This window comes from Macrobrachium rosenbergii, unplaced genomic scaffold, assembly GCF_040412425.1.
Source record: "Macrobrachium rosenbergii isolate ZJJX-2024 unplaced genomic scaffold, ASM4041242v1 13908, whole genome shotgun sequence".
Lineage (NCBI taxonomy): Eukaryota > Metazoa > Arthropoda > Malacostraca > Decapoda > Palaemonidae > Macrobrachium > Macrobrachium rosenbergii.
This window is the reverse complement of record NW_027100725.1, coordinates 4,805,505-4,827,797: the sequence shown is the minus strand read 5'-3', so window position 1 is coordinate 4,827,797 and position 22,293 is coordinate 4,805,505. Positions and strand designations below refer to the sequence as shown.

Here is a 22,293-nt window from a genome sequence, read left to right as displayed (position 1 = left end):
AATCGCCGGAGGTGGCCATCATTACATGAATGACTATGCTCTAGTTTGAGAAAATGATAGTCTTCGTATTGGCGCCAAAATCTTCACCGAAGAAGAATGAAGACTCCTTGAAGATTCTTTCTTCAGCTGAATTGGACCCCTGGACCCCACAAAAAAAAAAAAAAAAAGGACCCCTTACCAAAGATTTCCTCCGGAATCGCCGGAGGTGGCCATCATTACATGAATGACTATGCTCTAGTTTGAGAAAATGATAGTCTTCGTATTGGCGCCAAAATCTTCACCGAAGAATCCCTGAAGACTCCTTGAAGATTCTTTCTTCAGCTGAATTGGACCCTGGGCCCAAAAAAAAAAAAAAAAAGGACCCCTTACAAAGATTTCCTCCGAAATCGCCGGAGGTGGCCATCATTACATGAATGACTATGCTCTAGTTTGAGAAAATGATAGTCTTCTTTCTTCAGTGATTGGCGCCAAAATCTTCACCGAAGAATCCCTGAAGACTCCTTGAAGATTCTTTCTTCAGCTGAATTGGACCCCTGGGCCCCACAAAAAAAAAAAAAAAAGGACCCCTTACCAAAGATTTCCTCCGGAATCGCCGGAGGTGGCCATCATTACATGAATGACTATGCTCTAGTTTGAGAAAATGATAGTCTTCGTATTGGCGCCAAAATCTTCACCGAAGAATCCCTGAAGACTCCTTGAAGATTCTTTCTTCAGCTGAATTGGACCCCCCTGGGCCCCAAAAAAAAAAAAAAAAAAGGACCCCTTACCAAAGATTTCCTCCGGAATCGCCGGAGGTGGCCATCATTACATGAATGACTATGCTCTAGTTTGAGAAAATGATAGTCTTCGTATTGGCGCCAAAATCTTCACCGAAGAATCCCTGAAGACTCCTTGAAGATTCTTTCTTCAGCTGAATTGGACCCCTGGGCCCCACAAAAAAAAAAAAAAAAAGACCCCTTACCAAAGATTTCCTCCGGAATCGCCGGAGGTGGCCATCATTACATGAATGACTATGCTCTAGTTTGAGAAAATGATAGTCTTGATAGTCTTCGTATTGGCGCCAAAATCTTCACCGAAGAATCCCTGAAGACTCCTTGAAGATTCTTTCTTCAGCTGAATTGGACCCCTGGGCCCCACAAAAAAAAAAAAAAAAAAAACCCCTTACCAAAGATTTCCTCCGGAATCGCCGGAGGTGGCCATCATTACATGAATGACTATGCTCTAGTTTGAGAAAATGATAGTCTTCATATTGGCTCCAAAATCCTCACCCAAGATTCCCTGAAGACTCCTTGAAGACTCTTTTCTTCAGCAGTATAACAGGTGTCATTTTTCAATTTCAAGGGTAATTTCTACCATTTATATAGCTGGTAGCCTTTCATCATTGGCACTCTGTTGTAGTATTCCATGTGTCATTTTTTCAGTTTCAAGGTTCCTGTAACCTTGTAAAATGCAGGTGTCATTTTGAAATTGCAAGGTTCATATGTAAAATTAACAAAAACACCAACTTTGAGGTCCCATAGCCGAGAGGAACCTGCCACGGACATTAGGCTTCAATTAGAGCCCCTTTATTTTGATCCGTTCTATTAAAAAAATTCATACAAAACATCAATACGTTCAGGCCTTGCTGAGTTTTGGATGCCTGAATTTTTATTGTATAAATTCATTTTTCAGCTGAATAAAAATTCATCGACTTTGAGGCCCCAAAGCTAATAGAGTCATTTTATGCTCTAGAAAAATTATGCAAGTCTGAATTTCTATTCATCGATTTTTGGAAACTGGAAATATTGGCCCAAAAAAAAAAACACATCTCCAAAATTAATAGAAAATTTTCTCCGGAAATCATTACATGAACTTCTCTAACAAATGAATTTAGTTAATAAGAATCGAAAAAGATCTTTCTTCATTTGAAAAAGACCCCTTTTTTTTTCTATTTCAGAATTATGAGTTTGAGAAAATGATAGTCTTCGTATTGGCGCCAAAATCTTCACCGAAAGAATTTTTGAAGACTCCTTTTCTTTCTTCAGCTGAATTGGACCCCTGGGCCCCAAAAAAAAAAAAAAAAAGGACCCCTTACCAAAGATTTCCTCCGGAATCGCCGGAGGTGGCCATCATTACATGAATGACTATGCTCTAGTTTGAGAAAATGATAGTCTTCGTATTGGCGCCAAAATCTTCACCGAAGAATCCCTGAAGACTCCTTGAAGATTCTTTCTTCAGCTGAATTGGACCCCTGGGCCCCAAAAAAAAAAAAAAAAAAGGACCCCTTACCAAAGATTTCCTCCGGAATCGCCGGAGGTGGCCATCATTACATGAATGACTATGCTCTAGTTTGAGAAAATGATAGTCTTCGTATTGGCGCCAAAATCTTCACCGAAGAATCCCTGAAGACTCCTTGAAGATTCTTTCTTCAGCTGAATTGGACCCCTGGGCCCCACAAAAAAAAAAAAAAAAAAAAAGGACCCCTTACAAAGATTTCCTCCGGAATCGCCGGAGGTGGCCATCATTAGATGAATGATGAATGACTATGCTCTAGTTTGAGAAAATGATAGTCTTCGTATTGGCGCCAAAATCTTCACCGAAGAATCCCTGAAGACTCCTTGAAGATTCTTTCTTCAGCTGAATTGGACCCCTGGGCCCCCCCTGGGCAAAAAAAAAAAAAAAAAAACCCCTTACAAAGATTTCCTCCGGAATCGCCGGAGGTGGCCATCATTACATGAATGACTATGCTCTAGTTTGAGAAAATGATAGTCTTCGTATTGGCGCCAAAATCTTCACCGAAGAATCCCTGAAGACTCCTTGAAGATTCTTTCTTCAGCTGAATTGGACCCCTGGCTGAATTGGACCCCTGGGCCCCAAAAAAAAAAAAAAAAAAGACCCCTTACCAAAGATTTCCTCCGGAATCGCCGGAGGTGGCCATCATTACATGAATGACTATGCTCTAGTTTGAGAAAATGATAGTCTTCGTATTGGCGCCAAAATCTTCACCGAAGAATCCCTGAAGACTCCTTGAAGATTCTTTCTTCAGCTGAATTGGACCCTGGGCCCCACAAAAAAAAAAAAAAAAAGGACCCCTTACCAAAGATTTCCTCCGGAATCGCCGGAGGTGGCCATCATTACATGAATGACTATGCTCTAGTTTGAGAAAATGATAGTCTTCATATTGGCTCCAAAATCCTCACCCAAGATTCCCTGAAGACTCCTTGAAGACTCTTTCTTCAGCAGTATAACAGGTGTCATTTTTCAATTTCAAGGGTAATTTCTACCATTTATATAGCTGGTAGCCTTTCATCATTGGCACTCTGTTGTAGTATTCCATGTGTCATTTTTCAGTTTCAAGGTTCCTGTAACCTTGTAAGTAATGCAGGTGTCATTTTGAAATTGCAAGGTTCCTATGTAAAATTAACAAAAAACACCAACTTTGAGGTCCCATAGCCGAGAGGAACCTGCCACGGACATTAGGCTTCAATTAGAGCCCCTTTATTTTGATCCGTTCTATTAAAAAAATTCATACAAAACATCAATCAATTCAGGGCTTGCTGAGTTTTGGATGCCTGAATTTTTATTGTATAAACTAAAAAATCGACTTTGAGGCCCCGTAGCTAAGAATCATTTTAGAAATTATGCAAGTCTGAATTTCTATTCATCGATTTTTGGAAACTGGAAATATTGGCCCAAAAATTTTACATCCCCAAAATTAATAGAACTGTTACTAATTTTGAAAGTTCTATTTTTGAGGCTGGAATTTTTTTTTAAAAATTAAATATGCCACCTTCACACACTTTGAGGCCCCATTAAGATGGGAACCTCACAGGAAAAAATGAGAAAAAAATGCAACCCCTTAAAATTTTGACTTTTTTAAAAATTTTTTTTTTTTCAATACGTCGAGTTTTTATGGATGAATGAATTTTTATTGCTCTAGACCACTTTGAGAAAATAGCCTTCATTACATTTTTCTTCAAAGGGTCCCTGGCTGAATTCTATTAAAGAATTCTTTCTTTCAGCTGAATTCTTTCTTCAGCCCCAAAAAAAAAAAAAAAAAAAAAAAAAGGACCCCTTACCAAAGATTTCCTCCGGAATCGCCGGAGGTGGCCATCATTACATGAATATGCTCTAGTTTGAGAAAATGATAGTCTTCGTATTGGCGCCAAAATCTTCACCGAAGAATCCCTGAAGACTCCTTGAAGATTCTTTCTTCAGCTGAATTGGACCCCTGGGCCCCACAAAAAAAAAAAAAAAAAAAAATAACCCCTTACCAAAGATTTCCTCCGGAATCGCCGGAGGTGGCCATCATTACATGAATGACTATGCTCTAGTTTGAGAAAATGATAGTCTTCGTATTGGCGCCAAAATCTTCACCGAAGAATCCCTGAAGACTCCTTGAAGATTCTTTCTTCAGCTGAATTGGACCCCTGGGCCCCTGAAAAAAAAAAAAAAAACAAAAAGGACCCCTTACCAAAGATTTCCTCCGGAATCGCCGGAGGTGGCCATCATTACATGAATGACTATGCTCTAGTTTGAGAAAATGATAGTCTTCGTATTGGCGCCAAAATCTTCACCGAAGAATCCCTGAAGACTCCTTGAAGATTCTTTCTTCAGCTGAATTGGACCCCTGGGCCCCACAAAAAAAAAAAAAAGGACCCTTACCAAAGATTTCCTCCGGAATCGCCGGAGGTGGCCATCATTACATGAATGACTATGCTCTAGTTTGAGAAAATGATAGTCTTCGTATTGGCGCCAAAATCTTCACCGAAGAATCCCTGAAGACTCCTTGAAGATTCTTTCTTCAGCTGAATTGGACCCCTGGGCCCCCCTGGGCAAAAAAAAAAAAAAAAGGACCCCTTACCAAAAGATTTCCTCCGGAATCGCCGGAGGTGGCATCATCATTACATGAATGACTATGCTCTAGTTTGAGAAAATGATAGTCTTCGTATTGGCGCCAAAATCTTCACCGAAGAATCCCTGAAGACTCCTTGAAGATTCTTTCTTCAGCTGAATTGGACCCCTGGGCCCCAAAAAAAAAAAAAAAAAAGGACCCCTTAAAAATTTCCTCCGGAATCGCCGGAGGTGGCCATCATTACATGAATGACTATGCTCTAGTTTGAGAAAATGATAGTCTTCGTATTGGCGCCAAAATCTTCACCGAAGAATTCCTGAAGACTCCTTTGAAGATTCTTTCTTCAGCTGAATTGGACCCTTGGCCCCACAAAAAAAAAAAAAAAAAAAAGGACCCTTACAAAGATTTCCTCCGGAATCGCCGGAGGTGGCCATCATTACATGAATGACTATGCTCTAGTTTGAGAAAATGATAGTCTTCAGTATTGGCGCCAAAATCTTCACCGAAGAATCCCTGAAGAAGACTCCTTGAAGATTCTTTCTTCAGCTGAATTGGACCCCTGGTCCCCACAAAAAAAATCAAAAAAGGACCCCTTACCAAAGATTTCCTCCGGAATCGCCGGAGGTGGCCATCATTACATGAATGACTATGCTCTAGTTTGAGAAAATGATAGTCTTCATATTGGCGCCAAAATCTTCACCGAAGAATCCCTGAAGACTCCTTGAAGATTCTTTCTTCAGCTAAATTGGACTCCTGGGCCCCACAAAAAAAAACAAAAAAGGACCCCTTACCAAAGATTTCCTCCGGAATCGCCGGAGGTGGCCATCATTACATGAATGACTATGCTCTAGTTTGAGAAAATGATAGTCTTCATATTGGCTCCAAAATCCTCACCCAAGATTCCCTGAAGACTCCTTGAAGACTCTTTCTTCAGCAGTATAACAGGTGTCATTTTTCAATTTCAAGGGTAATTTCTACCATTCATATAGCTGGTAGTCTTTCATCATTGGCACTGTTGTAGTATTCCATGTGTCATTTTTCAGTTTCAAGGTTCCTGTAACCTTGTAAGTAATGCAGGTGTCATTTTGAAATTGCAAGGTTCATATGTAAAATTAACAAAAAACACCAACTTTGAGGTCCCATAGCCAAGAGGGAACCTGCCACGGACATTAGGCTTCAATTAGAGCCCCTTTATTTTGATCCGTTCTATTAAAAAAAATTCATACAAAACATCAATACGTTCAGGCCTTGCTGAGTTTTAGATGCCTGAATTTTTATTGTATAAACTAAAAAATCGACTTTGAGGCCCTGTAGCTAAGAGTCATTTTAGAATTATGCAAGTCTGAATTTTTATTCATCGATTTTTGAAATCTGATTTTTGAAAACTGGAAATTTGGGCCCAAAAATTTTACATCCCCAAAATTAATAGAACTGTACTAACAAGGGTTAGTTAGGTCGAAAATTTTGAAAGTTCTATTTTTTGAGGCTGGACTTTTTTTTTTTTTTTTTTTTTTTTTTTTACCCCAGGATTAGAATATGCCACCTTCACCACGCAAGGGTCCCGGCTGAATTGGACCCCTGGGCCTCACAAACAAACCCAAAAAAGGACCCCTTAGCAAAGATTTCCTCCGGAATCGCCGGAGGTGGCCATCATTACATGAATGACTATGCTCTAGTTTGAGAAAATGATAGTCTTCGTATTGGCTCCAAAATCCTCACCCAAGATTCCCTGAAGACTCCTTGAACACTCTTTCTTCAGCAGTATAACAGGTGTCATTTTTCAATTTCAAGGGTAATTTCTACCATTTATATAGCTGGTAGCCTTTCATCATTGGCAGTCTGTTGTAATATTCCATGTGTCATTTTTCAGTTTCAAGGTTCCTGTAACCTTGTAAGTAATGCAGGTGTCCTTCAAGGTTCATAATTGCAAGGTTCATATGTAAAATTAACAAAAAACACCAACTTTGAGTTCCCATAGCCGAGAGGGAACCTGCCACGGACATGAGGCTCCAATTAGAGCCCCTTTATTTTGATCCGTTCTATTAAAAAAATTCATACAAAACATCAATACGTTCAGGCCTTGCTGAGTTTTGGATGCCTGAATTTTTATTGTATAAACTAAAAAATCGACTTTGAGGCCCCGTAGCTAAGATTCATTTTAGAATTATGCAAGTCTGAATTTCCATTCATCGATTTTTGGAAACTGGAAATATTGGCCCAAAAAATTTTACCCCTGGGCCTTACAAACCCAAAAAAGGACCCCTTAGCAAAGATTTCCTCCGGAATCGCCGGAGGTGGCCATCATTACATGAATGACTATGCTCTAGTTTGAGAAAATGATAGTCTTCGTATTGGCGCCAAAATCCTCACCGAAGAATCCCTGAAGACTCCTTGAAGATTCTTTCCTCAGCAGTATAACAATGGTCCCGGCTGAATTGGACCCCTGGGCCCCACAAAAAAAAAAAAAGGACCCCTTAGCAAAGATTTCCTCCGGAATCGCCGGAGGTGGCCATCATTACATGAATGACTATGCTCTAGTTTGAGAAAATGATAGTCTTCGTATTGGCGCCAAAATCTTCACCGAAGAATCCCTGAAGACTCCTTGAAGATTGTTTCTTCAGCAGTATAACAAGGGTCCTGGCTGAATTGGACCCCTGGACCCCACAAACAAACACAAAAAAGGACCCCTTACCAACGATTTCCTCCGGAATCGCCGGAGGTGGCCATCATTACATGAATGACTATGCTTTAGTTTGAGAAAATGATAGTCTTCATATTGGCGCCAAAATCTTCACCGAAGAATCCCTGAAGACTCCTTGAAGATTGTTTCTTCAGCAGTATAACAAGGGTCCTGGCTGAATTGGACCCCTGGACCCCACAAACAAACACAAAAAAGGACCCCTTACCAACGATTTCCTCCGGAATCGCCGGAGGTGGCCATCATTACATGAATGACTATGCTCTAGTTTGAGAAAATGATACAGTCTTTGTAATGGCGCCAAAAATCTTCACCCTAGATTCCCTGAAGACTCCTTGAAGACTCTTTCTTCAGCAGTATAACAGGTGTCATTTTTCAATTTTAATGGTAATTTCTACCATTAATATAGCTGGTAGCCTTTCATCATTGGCACTCTGTTGTAGTATTCCATGTGTCATTTTTCAGTTTCAAGGTTCCTGTAGCCTTGTAGGTAATGCAGGTGTCATTTTGAAATTGCAAGGTTCATATGTAAAATTAACCAAAAAACACCAACTTTGAGGTCCCATAGCCGAGAGGGAACCCTGCCACGGACATGAGGCTCCAATTAGAGCCCCTTTATTTTGATCCGTTCTATTAAAAAAATTCATACAAAACATCAATTCGTTCAGGCCTTGCTGAGTTTTGGATGCCTGAATTTTTATTGTATAAACTAAAAAATCGACTTTGAGGCTCCGTAGCTAAGAGTGGAACCCTGCCAATGAGATGAGGCTCCAAATACACCCCCAGTATTTTGGTCCGTTCTAATAAAAAATTCAAACCGCACATCAATACGTTGCCGCCTTCTTGAGTTATGGACGCCTGAATTTCTATTATAAAAATTAAAAACACGACTTTGAGGCCCCATACCTAAGATGGGAACCCTGTCACAGACATGAGACTCCTAATGCACCCCCAGTAAATTGGTCCGTTCCATTAAAAAATTCAAACCGCAAATCAATACGTCGAGTCCTTGTTGAGTTATGGATGCCTGAATTTTTATTGTAAAAATTAAAAAGACCACTTTGAGGCCCCGTAGCTAAGAGGGGAAGCCTGCCACGGACATGAGGCTCCAAATGCACCCCCACTATTTTGGTCCGTTCTATTAAAAAATTCAAACAGCATATCAGTACGTCGTCGCCTTCTTGAGTTATAGAAACATGAATTTCTATTATAAAAATTAAAATGGCGACTTTGAGGCCCCGTTGCTCAGAGGGGAACCATGCCACAGACACCAGGGTCCAAATGCGCCCCCTGTATTTTGGTCCATTTTTTTGGAAAAAGCAAAGGTAAGATAAATAATTTGAGTCATTTTAGAATTATGGAAGTCTGAATTTCCATTCGTCGATTTTTGGAAATTGAAAATATTGACCAAAAAAATTTGGCATCCTCAAAATTAATAGAACTGTACCAACAAGGGTTAGTTAGGTCGAAAATTTTGAAAGTTCTATTTTTTGAGGCTGGACTGGTTTTTTTTTTTTTTTTTTTTTTTTTTTTTTTTTACACCCCAGGTTTAGATTATGCCACCTTCACCACGCAAGGGTCCCGGCTGAATTCGACCCCTGGGCCCCACAAACAAACCCAAAAAAGGACCCCTTACCAAAGATTCCCTCCGGAATCGCCGGAGGTGGCCATCATTACATGAATGACTATGCTCTAGTTTGAGAAAATGATAGTCTTCGTATTGGCGCCAAAATCTTCACCGAAGAATCCCTGAAGACTTCTTGAAGATTCTTTCTTCAGCAGTATAACAAGGGTCCCGGCTGAATTGGACCCCTGGGCCCCACAAACAAACCCAAAAAAGGACCCCTTAGCAAAGATTTCCTCCGGAATCGCCGGAGGTGGCCATCATTACATGAATGACTATGCTCTAGTTTGAGAAAATGATAGTCTTCGTATTGGCGCCAAAATCCTCACCGAAGAATCCCTGAAGACTCCTTGAAGATTCTTTCTTCAGCTGTATAACAAGGGTCCCTGAATTGGACCCCTGGACCCCAAAAACAAACCCAAAAAATGATAGACCCCTTAGCAAAGATTTCCTCCAGAATCGCCGGAGGTGGCCATCATTACATGAATGACTATGCTCTAGTTTGAGAAAATGATAGTCTTCTTATTGGCGCCAAAATCCTCACCGAAGAATCCCTGAAGACACCTTGAAGATTCTTTCTTCAGCAGTATAACAAGGGTCCTGGCTGAATTGGACCCCTGGGCCCCCCCACAAAAAAAAAAAAAAAAAAAAGACCCCTTAGCAAAGATTTCCTCCGGAATCGCCGGAGGTGGCCATCATTACATGAATGACTATGCTCTAGTTTGAGAAAATGATAGTCTTCGTATTGGCGCCAAAATCTTCACCGAAGAATCCCTGAAGACTCCTTGAAGATTCTTTCTTCAGCTGAATTGGAAAATTCCATTAAAAAAAAAAAACAAAAAAGGACCCCTTCCCAAAGATTTCCTCTGGAATCGCCGGAGGTGGCCATCATTACATGAATGACCATGCTCTAGTTTGAGAAAATGACACAGTCTTCGTATTGGCGCCAAAATCCTCACTGAAGAATCCCTGAGACTCCTTGAAGATTCTTTCTTCAGCAGTATAACAAAGTCCTGGCTGAATTGGACCCCTGGACCCCACAAACAAACCCAAAAATGACCCCTTACCAAAGATTCCCCGGAATCGTCGGAGGCCATCATTACATGAATGACTATGCATCGTTTGAGAAAATGATAGTCTTCTTCACCCACAGCAAACAAGGAAGGGCCCCTAAAAATTAAAAACAAACAAAATCATTCTCAAATAAGCCATATTACAAGACTTGCTCATTTTGAAGATTCTTTCTTCAGCAGTATAAAAAGGGTCCTGGCTGAATTGGACCCCTTAGGTCGAAAATTCCAGTATAACAAACTGGCCCGAAATTGGACCCCTGGGCCCCACAAACAAACCCAAAAAAGGACCCCTTAGCAAAGATTTCCTCCGGAATCGCCGGAGGTGGCCATCATTACATGAATGACTATGCTCTAGTTTGAGAAAATGATAGTCTTCGTATTGGCGCCAAAATCCTCACTGAAGAATCCCTGAAGACTCCTTGAAGATTCTTTCTTCAGCAGTATAACAAGGGTCCTGGCTGAATTGGACCCCTGGACCCCACAAACAAACACAAAAAAAAACCCCCTTACCAACGATTTCCTCCGGAATCGCCGGAGGTGGCCATTTTTACATGAATGACTATGCTCTAGTTTGAGAAAATGATAGTCTTCGTATTGGCGCCAAAATCTTCACCGAAGAATCCCTTATACAGAAAATTTAAATAACCTCAATACAATTTTAAGGTGGTGAAACATGGAGGTTAAAATAAAATGCATAAGTCATTTTTAGTATTTTAATAAAATTCATTATGAAAAAAAAATCTTGAGTACCCCAGTTCCTCTCTAGTTTCAACGACCCTTCTGTTATTGGGCTACTGACTCTGTATCATAACCTGTAAGTTTAGAAAGCTATATTATTAACACGAATAAAAATAAGAAACTTTGTATCAAACTCGAAAGGCACCGACTTTAACATGAGAACTATATAACTAAATGTAATGGCAATACACAAATATCCTTATTTACCAATGGAGGGTAAATGAGTCACGTTACAAATAGCGGTCGTCACTGCACTCAGGTAATCCTAACACCTACAGCAAACAAGGAAGGGACCTAATTAAAGACAGACCGACAAAATAAAATATTCTCAAATAACAATATCAACATATATTAACTTTAAATCAATAACCCACCAGCGGAAAATAACACCATCCGTATAAAGAGCTATAACTGACCGATTCCATCCAACTAGCACTCGCCGAACTGTACAAATAAATGGTAAACAATATTACTATGCATAGCCTAAAGCATGAAAACAGTTTAAGGTAACTTATCCTTACAGAGTTATTTTATTATTATTTTTAGGTCACGTCAGTACTTCTTTAACCTCGACTAAAAGACATTAATGGCCTTACCTTAGTTTAAGGGCGAAGCATGAATGGTTCAAATGAAGGTTTTTCTGTCTGTTATTCGCTCCGTGCAGGATGCAAAGTCAAGAGGTGGGGGGGAGAGAAAGAGTGAACCCGTGTCTAGTGAAGAACCATCTCCAAACTCAGAACATAAACGTCAAGAGAATCCATTAGTAATAAAACAGGATCAGTTTCTCTCGGCACGTCTGTTAAGCCCTCTTCATTGCACTCACGGTGTCAAACGGGTTGTACGAGTGAACCCTTCAGGTCAATATATCTGAAGCTACAGACTACTGTCCAAGTCCTAGTAGCAGAATCCACTCGTTTCCATTTCTCCGCTGTCTCACACGTTAGCTCGGAAACCAAAACAAAATATTAGTTCCTGGGAATTGCTTGTTTTGGTCCTCAAGACCACCCAACAACAGATAAGGCCATTATGCATACGAACTTAAAATTACAAAAATTTATCTAAACAAGTCATGCACAGAATAAACCAAAGAGAAAGTTACCCCAAGCAAGCCAACACACAGAACTGTGTGAGAAAATATTACAGTGAGAAATTACAGAAAAATAAGTGTATCTAGTAAAATAAATTACATTTATTTTTACGCAATCTCATAAAGTGGCAAAATCTGTAAAGTAAACGCCCAAATAATATAGCAAAAACTGTTAAGTAACAGAGCAAAAAGTAGCAAAATCTGTTATGTAACAGCAACCTCGTAAAATAGCAAAGTGTTAGTGTAATTAACAGCAAAATTCAAAGTATCAAAGTCTGTTAAGTAACAGTGACATCATAAACTAGCAAAGTCCCTTAAAATAATAGTAACCTCATAAGATAGTAAAGTCTGTTAAGTAACAGTAACCTCATAAAGTAGCAAAGTCTGTTAATTAACAGCATCCAAATAAAGTAGCAAAGTTTGTTAAATAACAGTGACCAAATAAAGTAGCTAAGTCTGTTAGTAACAGCAACCTCATAAGTTAAAAAAATCTCTTAAGTAAAATACACCAAATAAAGTACAATAGTCTGTTAAGAAACAGTAATGAAATAAAGTAGCAAACTCTGTTAAGCAACAGTGACCAAATAAAGTAGAAAAGTCTATTTTGTAACAGTGACCTCCTAGAGTATCAAAGTCTGATAAAATAATAGTACAATAAAGTAAAAAGTCTCTTAAGAAACGGTAACCTAATAAAGTAGCAAACTTTGTGAAGTATCAGTGACCAAATAAAGCAAAATGTCTATTATTAGTAAAATCATTCAAATAAAGTAGCAAAGCCTGTTACATAACAATGACCTAAAAAGTAGCAGTCTGTTAAATAACAGCAATCAAATAAAGAAGCAAATCTTTCAAGAAAGATTGACCAAATAAGGTAGCAAAATGTGTTAAGTAACAGCATCCTCATAAATTAGCAAAGTCTTAAAAGTAAAGGTGACTTCATAAACTAGCAAACTTTGTTAAGTAACAGTGACCAAATAAATTAGCAAATCCTGTTAAGTAACAGTAATCTCATAAAGTAGCAGTCTGTTAAGTAACAGTAATCTCATAAAGTAGCAGTCTGCTAAGTAACATTGATATCATGAAGTACCAAAGTCTGTTAAGTAACAGCAACCAAATAAAGTAGCAAAGTGTGGTAAGTTACAGCAACCAAATAAAGTAGCAAAGTCTGTTAAGTAACAGTGACCTCATAAAGAAAGTCTGTTAAGTAACAGTAACTAAGAAAAAAAAGTAAAAAGTCTACAGAGGAATAGTTACGAAATAAAGTAGCAAACTTCGTTATGTAACAGCAACAAAAAAAAGTAGCAAAGTCTATTAAGTAACAGCAACTAAATAAAGTAACAAAGACCGTTACATAACACAGCGCCTAACAAAGAAGCAAAGTCTGTTAGTAACAGCAAACTTATAAGTAGCAAAGTCTATTAAGTAACATAGACTAAATAAAGAAGCAAAGTCTGTTAAAAAACAGTAACCAAATAAAGTAGCAAACTACTTTAAGTAACCAAAACCTCATAAGCTAACAAAGTCTATTAAGGAACAGTGACTCCACAAAGTAGCAGAGTCTGCTACATATCAGCAAGCACATAAAGTAGCAACATCTGTTAAGTAACAGCAACCAACTAAAGTAGGAAAGTCTAATAAGTAACAGGAAAGAAATAAAGTTAGCAAATTCTGTTAATAACAGCAACCTCATAAAGTAGCTAAGTCTGTTGAGTAACAGTACCCTCATAAAGTAGCAAAGCCTTTCATGTAACTGTGACTTCATAAAGTAGCAAAGTTTCTTAAGCAATAGCGAATGAATAAAGTAGCAAAGTCTATTAAGTAAGAGCAACCAAATAAAGTAGCAAAGTCTGTTAAGTAATATAAGTAGAGAAGTCTGTTAAGTAACAGCAACCAAAAGTAGTAGGAAAGTTTGTTAAGTAATAGTGACTTCACAGAGCAACAGAGTCTGTTAAGTAACAACAACCAAATAAAGTAGGAAAGTTTAATAAGTAACAGCAATCAATTAAGTAGCAAACCTCATGAAGTACCAAAGTCTGTTAAGTAACAGCAACCAAATAAATTAGCAAAGTCTATTAAGTAAAAGTTACCAAGTAAAGCAAGAAAGTCCATTAAGAAACAGCACCTAGATAAAGTAGGAAAGTCTGTTAATTAACAGTCACTAAACAAAGTAGTAATGTCTGTTTTTAACAGGAACCTCATAAAGAAGAAAAGTCTTATAAGTAACAGTGATATTATAGAGTAGCAAATCTGTTAATTACCACTGACCTCATAAAGTAGCAAATTTTGGTAGGTAACGGTGACATTCTTAAGTAGCAAAGTCTGTTAAGTAACAGTGACCTCATAAAATAGCAAAGTCTGTTTAAGTAACAGTGACAAAATAAAGTAACAAAGTTTGTGAAGTAACAGTGACCTTAGAAACCACCAAAGTCTGTGAAGAAACAGTAACCAAAAAGTAGCAAAATCTGTAAGTAAAGCAACCAAGTAAAGTAGCAAAGTCTGTTAAGTAACTGTAACCTCATAAAGTAGCAAAGTCTGTTAATTATCAGCAATTGAATAAAGTAGTAAAGTCTCTTAAGTAACCGTGACTAAATAAAATAGCAAGGTCTGTTACTAACAGGTACCTCATAAAGTAGGAAAGTCTAAGTAACAGTGACATTTTAAAGTAGCAAAATCTGTTAATTCACAGTAACTTCATAAAGTAGTAAAATCTGTTAAGTAACAGTGACCAAATAAAGCAGCAAAGTCTGGTACATAACCACAACTTTGTAAATTAGCAAAGTCTGTTAAGTAAAATTTACAAAAAAGCTAAGGTCGTTAAGTAACAGTGACCAAATAAGGTAGCAAGGTCTTTCCAATAACATTTACTCATAAAGTATAGAAGTCTGTTAAGTAACAGCAACCAAATAAAGTAGCAAAGACTGTTACATAACCGCAACCTCATACAATAGCAAAGTCTGTTACGTAACAGCAATAAAATAAAGTAGCAAAGTTTTTTTATGTAAAAGTGACCGAATAAAATAGCGAAGTCTGTTAAGTAACAGTGAATAAATAAAGTACCTAACTCTATTAAGTAACAGCGACCAAATAAAATACCAAAGTCTCTTCATTACCAGCAAATATAAAGTATCAAAGTCTGTTAAGTAAAAGTGACCAATTAAAGTAGCAAAGTCTATTAAAAACACCCAAAAATAAAGTACCAAAGTTTCTTCTTAAATAACAGCAACTAAATAACTGAACAAATACTGTTAAATAACAGTGATCAAATAAAGAAGCAGTCTGATAAGTAACAGCAACCACAATGAGTAGCAAAGTCTGTTAAATAACAGTGACCTCATAAAGTAGCAAAGTCTGTTAAATAACACCATCCTCATAAAGTAGAAAATCTGTGAAGTAACAGTGACATCATAAAATAGCAAAGTCCTTTAAGTAACAGCAAAACGTAAAGTAGCAAATTCTATTGAGTAACTGTGGCCAAATAAAGTAGTAAATTCTGTTATTTAAAATACACACCATAAAGTATCAAAGTCTGTTAAGTTACAGCAACAAAATAAAGAAACAAAACCTGTTAAGTAAAAACAAAAAAATAAAGTAGAACAGTCTGTTAAGTAACAGTGACCAAATAAAATAGCAAAGTCTGTTAATAATTAAATAAAGTAGTAAATTCAGTTAAGTAACAGAAATCTCATAAAGTATCAAAGTCTGTTAAGTCATAGCAACATCATAAAGAACAATCTCTGTTAAGTAACAGTTGCCAAATAAAGTAGCAAAGTCTGTTAAGTAACAGTGACTTCATAAGGTGCCCAAGCTAGCTAAGTACCATAAACAAAATAAAGTAGCAACAACAACCAAATAAAGTACCAATGTCTGTTAAGTAACTGTGACCAAATAAGTTCAATAGCAATGACCTCAAAAAGAAGCAAAGTTTGTTAAGTAACAGTGACCTCATAAATGAGCAAAGTCTGTTAAGAAACAGTGATCTAATAAAGTAGCAAAGTCATTTAAGTGAGAGCAACCAAACAAAGTAACAAAGAGTGTTACATAACAGTGACCTCAAAAAGTAGCAGAGTTTTTAGTATCAGCCACCAAATAAAGTGGCAAACTCAATTAAGTAACTGTGACCAAGTAAAGTAGCAAAGTCTGCTAAGTAACAGTGACCTCATTAAATAGCAAATTCTGCTAAGTAACATCAATCAAAAAACGAGCAAAGAGTGTTAAGTGACATTACCAAATAATTTAAAAGTGGCTGTTAAGTAACAGTGACCAAATAAAGTAGCAAAGTATATTTCGTACCAAAAACCTTAAAAGCAGCAAAGTCCGTTCAGTAGCAGTGACCTCATAAAGAAGCAAAGTTTGTTAAGTAACACTGAACTCATAAAGTACCCAAGTCTGATTAGTAACAACAGGCAAATAAAATAGCAAACTCTGTTAAGTAACAGCAATCAAATAAGGTAGAAAAATCTGTTTAGTAACAGAGACCAAATAAAACAGCAATCTCTTTTACCTAACAGCAACCTCATAAAGAGGCAACGTCTACTACGTAATAGTGACCTCATAAAGTAGCAAACTCTGTTAAGTAACATCAACCAAATAAAGTAGCAAAAACTTATAAGTAACAGCAACTAAATAAAGTAGCAAAGGCTGTGAAGTCATAAAAACCTCATCAAGAAGTAAAGTTTGTTAAGTAACCATGACCTCATACAGTAGCAAAGTCTGTTAAGTAACCGCCACGAAATAAAGTAACAAAGTCTATTAATTAACAGCAAAGAAATAAAGTAGCAAAGTCTGTTAAGTAACAGCAACCAAATAATGTAGCAATGTCTGTTAAGTAATAGCGACCAAATAAAGTGGCAACGTTTGTTAATAACAGCACCCTCATAAAATAGCAAAGTCTGTTAAGTAAGTGACCAAATAATGTAGCAAATACTGCTAAGTAACAGTGACCAAATAAAGTAGCCAAGTCTGCTACGTAACAGCAAGTTCGTAAAATAGCAACCAATTAAAGTAACATAGTCTGCTAAGTAACATTGACATCATAAACTTGCAAAGTCTGTTAATTAACAGTGACCAAATAAAGTAGCAAAGTCTGTTGAGTAAAATTAACTCATAAAGTAGCAAAGTCTGTTAAGTAACAAATACCAAATAAAGTAGCAAAGATGATTAAATAACACTGACCATATAAAGTAGCTAAGTATGTTAGTAACAGCAACCTCATAAGGTAACAAAGTCTGTTAAGCAACATCAGCTAAATAAAGTAGGAAAGTCTGTTAAGAAACAGTAACCAAAAAAGTTGCAAATTCTATTAAGTAACAGCAACGAAATAATGTTGCAAAGTCTGTTATATAACAGCAACCCCTTAAAGTAACAAAGTCTGATTAGTAACAGTGACATCATAAAGTAGCAAAGTCTGGTAGGTAGCAACAATCAAATAAAGTTACAAAGTCTGTTAAGAAACCACTCCATAGAGTAGGAAAGTCTCTGAATTTCCGCTGACCAAACAAAGCAGCAATGTCTGTTAATGGTAAAAGAGTTCAAATAAATTAACAAAGTCTGTTACATAAAAATCACCTCATCAAGTAGCAAAGTCTGTTAAGTAAAATCAACCAAATAAATTAGCAAAGTCTGTTAAGTAACAATAACCAAATAAAGTAGAAAAGTTTGCTAAGTACCCGCAATTAAATAAAGTTACAAACTCTGTCAAGTAACAGTGACCAACTAATGTAGCACAGTGTGTTAAGTAACAGCTAGCAAGTAAAGTAGCAAAGTTTGTTATGTAACAGGGAGTATATAAATTAGCAAAGTTGTTAAAGTTGTGTGCTCTCACCGTTGTACCATTTTTCCAGGCCAGTTCGAATTTCTTTGTTGACGAACGTGCTGCACAAATGTTGGTGAACAATGGTTTCACCAACAAACTCGTCAACAAAGAAATTCGAACTGGCCTGGAAAAATGGTACAACGGTGAGAGCACACAACCTGCCCCCCAAGAAGACATCAAGATCTATTATAAGGCCCGGATGCATCCCCAGTACCGTGAGGACGAGAACTCCATGAAGAAAATCGTCATGGAAAACGTCACCCCGACCGAAGACAGTAAGAGAATAAATCTTGTAATTTATTATAAGAACCGCCGCACCCGTGATCTGGTGATGAAGAATAACCCCTTTCCGCCAGCAAGAGAACCCCTCAAGCAGAAGAACGTGGTCTACCAATTTGTATGTCCTGTCCGAGGATGCCCCGGCGCTTATATTGGAATGACCACGATGCGTCTGTCAAAAAGGATCTCCTGCCACGCCCAGGAGGGTGCCATCATGAACCACGCCCGTGCTACCCACAATATTTCCATCTCCCGCGACAGTATTATACAAAATATAAGTATAATCGGGAGAGCCGCCGACCCTCGACGTCTGCGCCTGCTAGAGGCGCTCCTCATTGCCGAGAGAAAACCAACAATGAATACGACGCAGGAGGCATCGCTCCTACCCACGAATTTAAGAAGAATAATGCAGAACACCCACCAAATCCAACGAATACCTGAAAACGACAACCCTGAGAATGGAGATGCCCCTGATGAGCGAGGCGCCCTTCGAGACAATCCCCCGACTACGACAGAAAGAGTAGATAATGACATCATTCATCCTCAGCCCAATAGCAGCCAAACTACCGATGATGTCAGCCGGCATGACATCATGCAACGGCAGGCCAATGGGAACGCTGGAATGAATGACATTCCCAGGTTGCGAAGATCTGTCAGGATCGAGCTTCGCCGCAGAAATTTGGCTTGAAGTTCGCTGACTGCAACCAATCAGAATTCGCCATCCATGATCCCCCGCTGAAGCCCGTGTATAAATTCAGAAGGACCTATGCAATCTGCCAGTCCTCTACTAGCTCCCGCTGGAGAATGACAGAAGAGTCGGTCGAAACGTCGCGGCAACAATTGTATAGAACTAACTGTATAGAATATATAAAGAAGCAGAATCCAGATTTTGACTTTTCCCCCATGAAATGACAAATATAGGCGAGCTGTTAGCACGCACCTCCACTGAAGAGAAGTCCGCAATAAGGAAAATAGAAAAAGTCTTCTACAAAATAAATGCAGCTGAAGCAGCAATAATATTCAATAGAACCTGTTTAAAAGAGGGTCTGCTGCCAAATTATAATAATAATAAAGTTAAATTCGGTATAGGTTTCAATGATTAGAATATAAAAATTATCTTCCAGTTTCAAAAGGAATTTGACGTTCATGTCCTCAAATGATGTGTACGGGAGAGGCCAAGAAGCCGTGCTGGCATAAGGCCATCTCAGTCTATAAAAAAAGTGTATCATCTTGTTTCTCATGTACCAAACTCGTTAGTCGACTGTTGAGGGTCGCTGGGGTGGGGGTGTGGGAGGGATGTGGAAAGAGCAAGAGTAAAAGAAGAAGATTTAGAAGGCACGACCTGAATCTTGGAACAAAGACCTAGACCCATAATGGCTGACCATTTCACAAACTGATCAACTGACTCGTCGTTCACCGGACACGCTTTGCACACGAACCCATTAGAATAGAAAAGAATAGAATTTAGACCAAAGGCCAAGCCCTGGGACCTATGAGGTCATTCAGCGCTGGAGGAACACCTCAAACCAGTTGCAGAGGGTTGAGGAAAGTAAGATGGAAGAAAGAGAATATGAAAGGAGGTACAGTAAAAGGAACGAAAGGGGTTAAAGCTAGGGGCCTGTTTAAGAAGGCATGCTCCAAAGAACCTTATTAAGTAATGCCTACAGTGCACCGCATGAGGTGCACTGACGGCACTACCCTTATAAGGGGGGGGCGAACCATTAGAGACCAAGCATATATATATATATATATATATATATATATATATATATATATATATATATATATATATATATATATATATATATATATATATATATATATATATAAATCATAATCTGAAGAAGAATATGATAGGCCTATCTGAGCACTGTTCCGGGTAGCTATTTACATCTGTGGCGTCCAAGCAGACCTCTGGGTTCTAACCTCCCCCCGAGGGATCTATCAGGGGCTTAGAAGGGGAGAGAGAGAGAGAGAGAGAGAGAGAATCTGATCATTCCTACTGCTTTGTGGTATAAGGCGACACAGAGTAAACATCAAATTGCTGATATATATAAATGAGCTATATTTAGTTTAAATTGATTTGTATATCCAAATTGCTGTTATCACTCAGTTATCATATTTATAAAAAAAAAACAAGAAACCATTTACCTATTTGACAAACCTATTTGTTCTCAAAATTTATCACAAAAATACGGTAGGAAAACCACTTTCTTGTAGACAACAGAGAATTATGAAAGAAAGAGAGAGAGAGAGAAATACAAGAATCATAGTGAAAAGCTTGGAGTGAGATTCTCAATTCCCAACCTTATGGTGCGTGGACATAAAGATGACAATTCTCTGATACTGACGCTAAGCGTGAATCAACGTTTTCATGAGAGAGAGAGAGAGAGAGAGAGAGAGAGAGAGAGAGAGAGAGAGAGAGAGAATCCTGGGCCTCCTTTGGAGTGAAAATTGAACGATTTAAAATTGGCGAGAATAAAACAAATCGAACGTGAATGCTGTGACTGGAGAGAGAGAGAGAGATTTCTCTAATCTCTCTCTCTCTCTCTCTCTCGTACTATAGATTTCCCGAAATAACAATAAAGGCCTTCCTAAATCACATGTTGGGAAACGAACAAAATGAGACGAACATCGGCCTAGTACTGCCGTTTCTGTTATGGTGAATCTGCTTCTATGAGAGAGAGAGAGAGAGAGAGAGAGAGAGAGAGAGAGAGAGAGAGAGAATACCAGTGTTCCTGACTTATTAGAATATTAAGGTCACGGAATGCTTCCATAAACTGTCACAGGCATCATTTCTATGAAATGTAAAAACAAGGCATCTTTTTCTTGTTAAGGCATCTTTTTCTTGTTAACTCTCTCTCTCTCTCTCTCTCTCTCTCTCCGAAACAACGAAATGAAAACACGAAGGATTCGCTCATGCAAAAGCCTTGTCCATGGAGAGAGAGAGAGAGAGAGAGTGAGGAGGTGAGAGGCTGTTAACCAGTCAGGTCTCGTTCTGGTGTCAGGTCTCTGTGTCTCTCTCTCTCTCTCTCTCTCTCTCTCTCTCTCTCTCTCTCTCTCTCTGAAATCATGACGCTGGGCCTTCCTTAAAACTCATATTGGAAAACGAAAAGACAAACAGAGAGAGAGAGAGAGAGAGATTGGAAGGAAGAAAGAGCACGGGAGGGAGAGAGGGAAAGGGAGGGAGAGAGAAAAAGAGAAAGAGGGAGTTATGGGAAGGAGAAAGAGAGAGAGAGAGAGAGAATAGGCCTATGTTTATATTATAGTCATTCGGGAGGTTTCACTTGCTTCTCTTTTCTTCTACATCTGAAACTGTTAAGTAACAAAACCAAATAAATGAAAAGTAACAATTTGAAAATTAGTAGCAAAATCATTAGTATTAAGACTAAAAGTAACAAATTCTGTTAATTAAGTAATAGTGAATTCATAAAGTAGCAAATTCTGTAAAGTAACAGCAAGTAAATAAAAAGAAGCAAAGACTGATAAGTAACAACACCCAAATAAGTAGCAAGACTGTAAAATAACAATGAAACCTCATCCAGAAGCAAAGTTTCTTAAGCGCAGCTGACCTCACACAGCAGCAAAATCTGTTAAGTAAAAGCAACGAAATAAAGTAGCAAGTCTATTATTATGGGAATGAAATAAAATACCAAAGACAGATAACAAACTTCAGCAAATTAAGTAGGAATGTCTGTTCGGTAACATCAACAAATAAAGCAGCAATTTCTTTTATATAAAAGTGATAAAAAGTAGTAAAGCCTGTTAGTAACAGCAATCTCATAAAGTAGCAAGCCTGTTAATGTGCTGTAATCTCATAAATTGGCAAAGTCTGTAAGTAAACGACCAAATAATATAACTTAAAAACTGTTAAATGTGAGCAAAAAAGTAGCAAAATTTGTTATGTAACAGCAACCTCGTAAAATAACCAAAGAGTGTTAATTAACAGCAACCAATTCAAGTATCAAGTCTGTTAAGTAACAGTGACATCATAAATAGCAAAGTCCTTAAATAATAGTAACCTCATGAGATAGTAAAGTCTGTTAAGTAGCGTAGCTTTATAAAAAGTAGCAAAGTCATTAATTAACAACTTCCAAATGATAACAAAAGTTTGTTAAATAACAGTGACCATATAAAAGTAGCTAAGT

The 22,293-nt window shown here is 38.0% G+C and overlaps 2 long non-coding RNA genes across 2 annotated transcripts; one reads left to right on the top strand and one right to left on the bottom strand.

Moving 5' to 3' along the window:
• Positions 1-6,762: 6,762 nt before the first annotated feature.
• Positions 6,763-9,362, top strand: LOC136838041 (uncharacterized). The gene is made up of 2 exons (XR_010852842.1): positions 6,763-7,246; positions 9,315-9,362. It is a non-coding gene; the product is annotated as an uncharacterized lncRNA (long non-coding RNA).
• A 1,565-nt stretch (positions 9,363-10,927) lies between these two features.
• LOC136838031 (uncharacterized) lies at positions 10,928-13,459 on the bottom strand. Its single transcript, XR_010852838.1, has 3 exons — positions 11,564-13,459; positions 11,342-11,411; positions 10,928-11,041 (listed from the first exon to the last, which is right to left on the bottom strand). It is a non-coding gene; the product is annotated as an uncharacterized lncRNA (long non-coding RNA).
• Between the last annotated feature and the right edge of the window lie 8,834 nt (positions 13,460-22,293).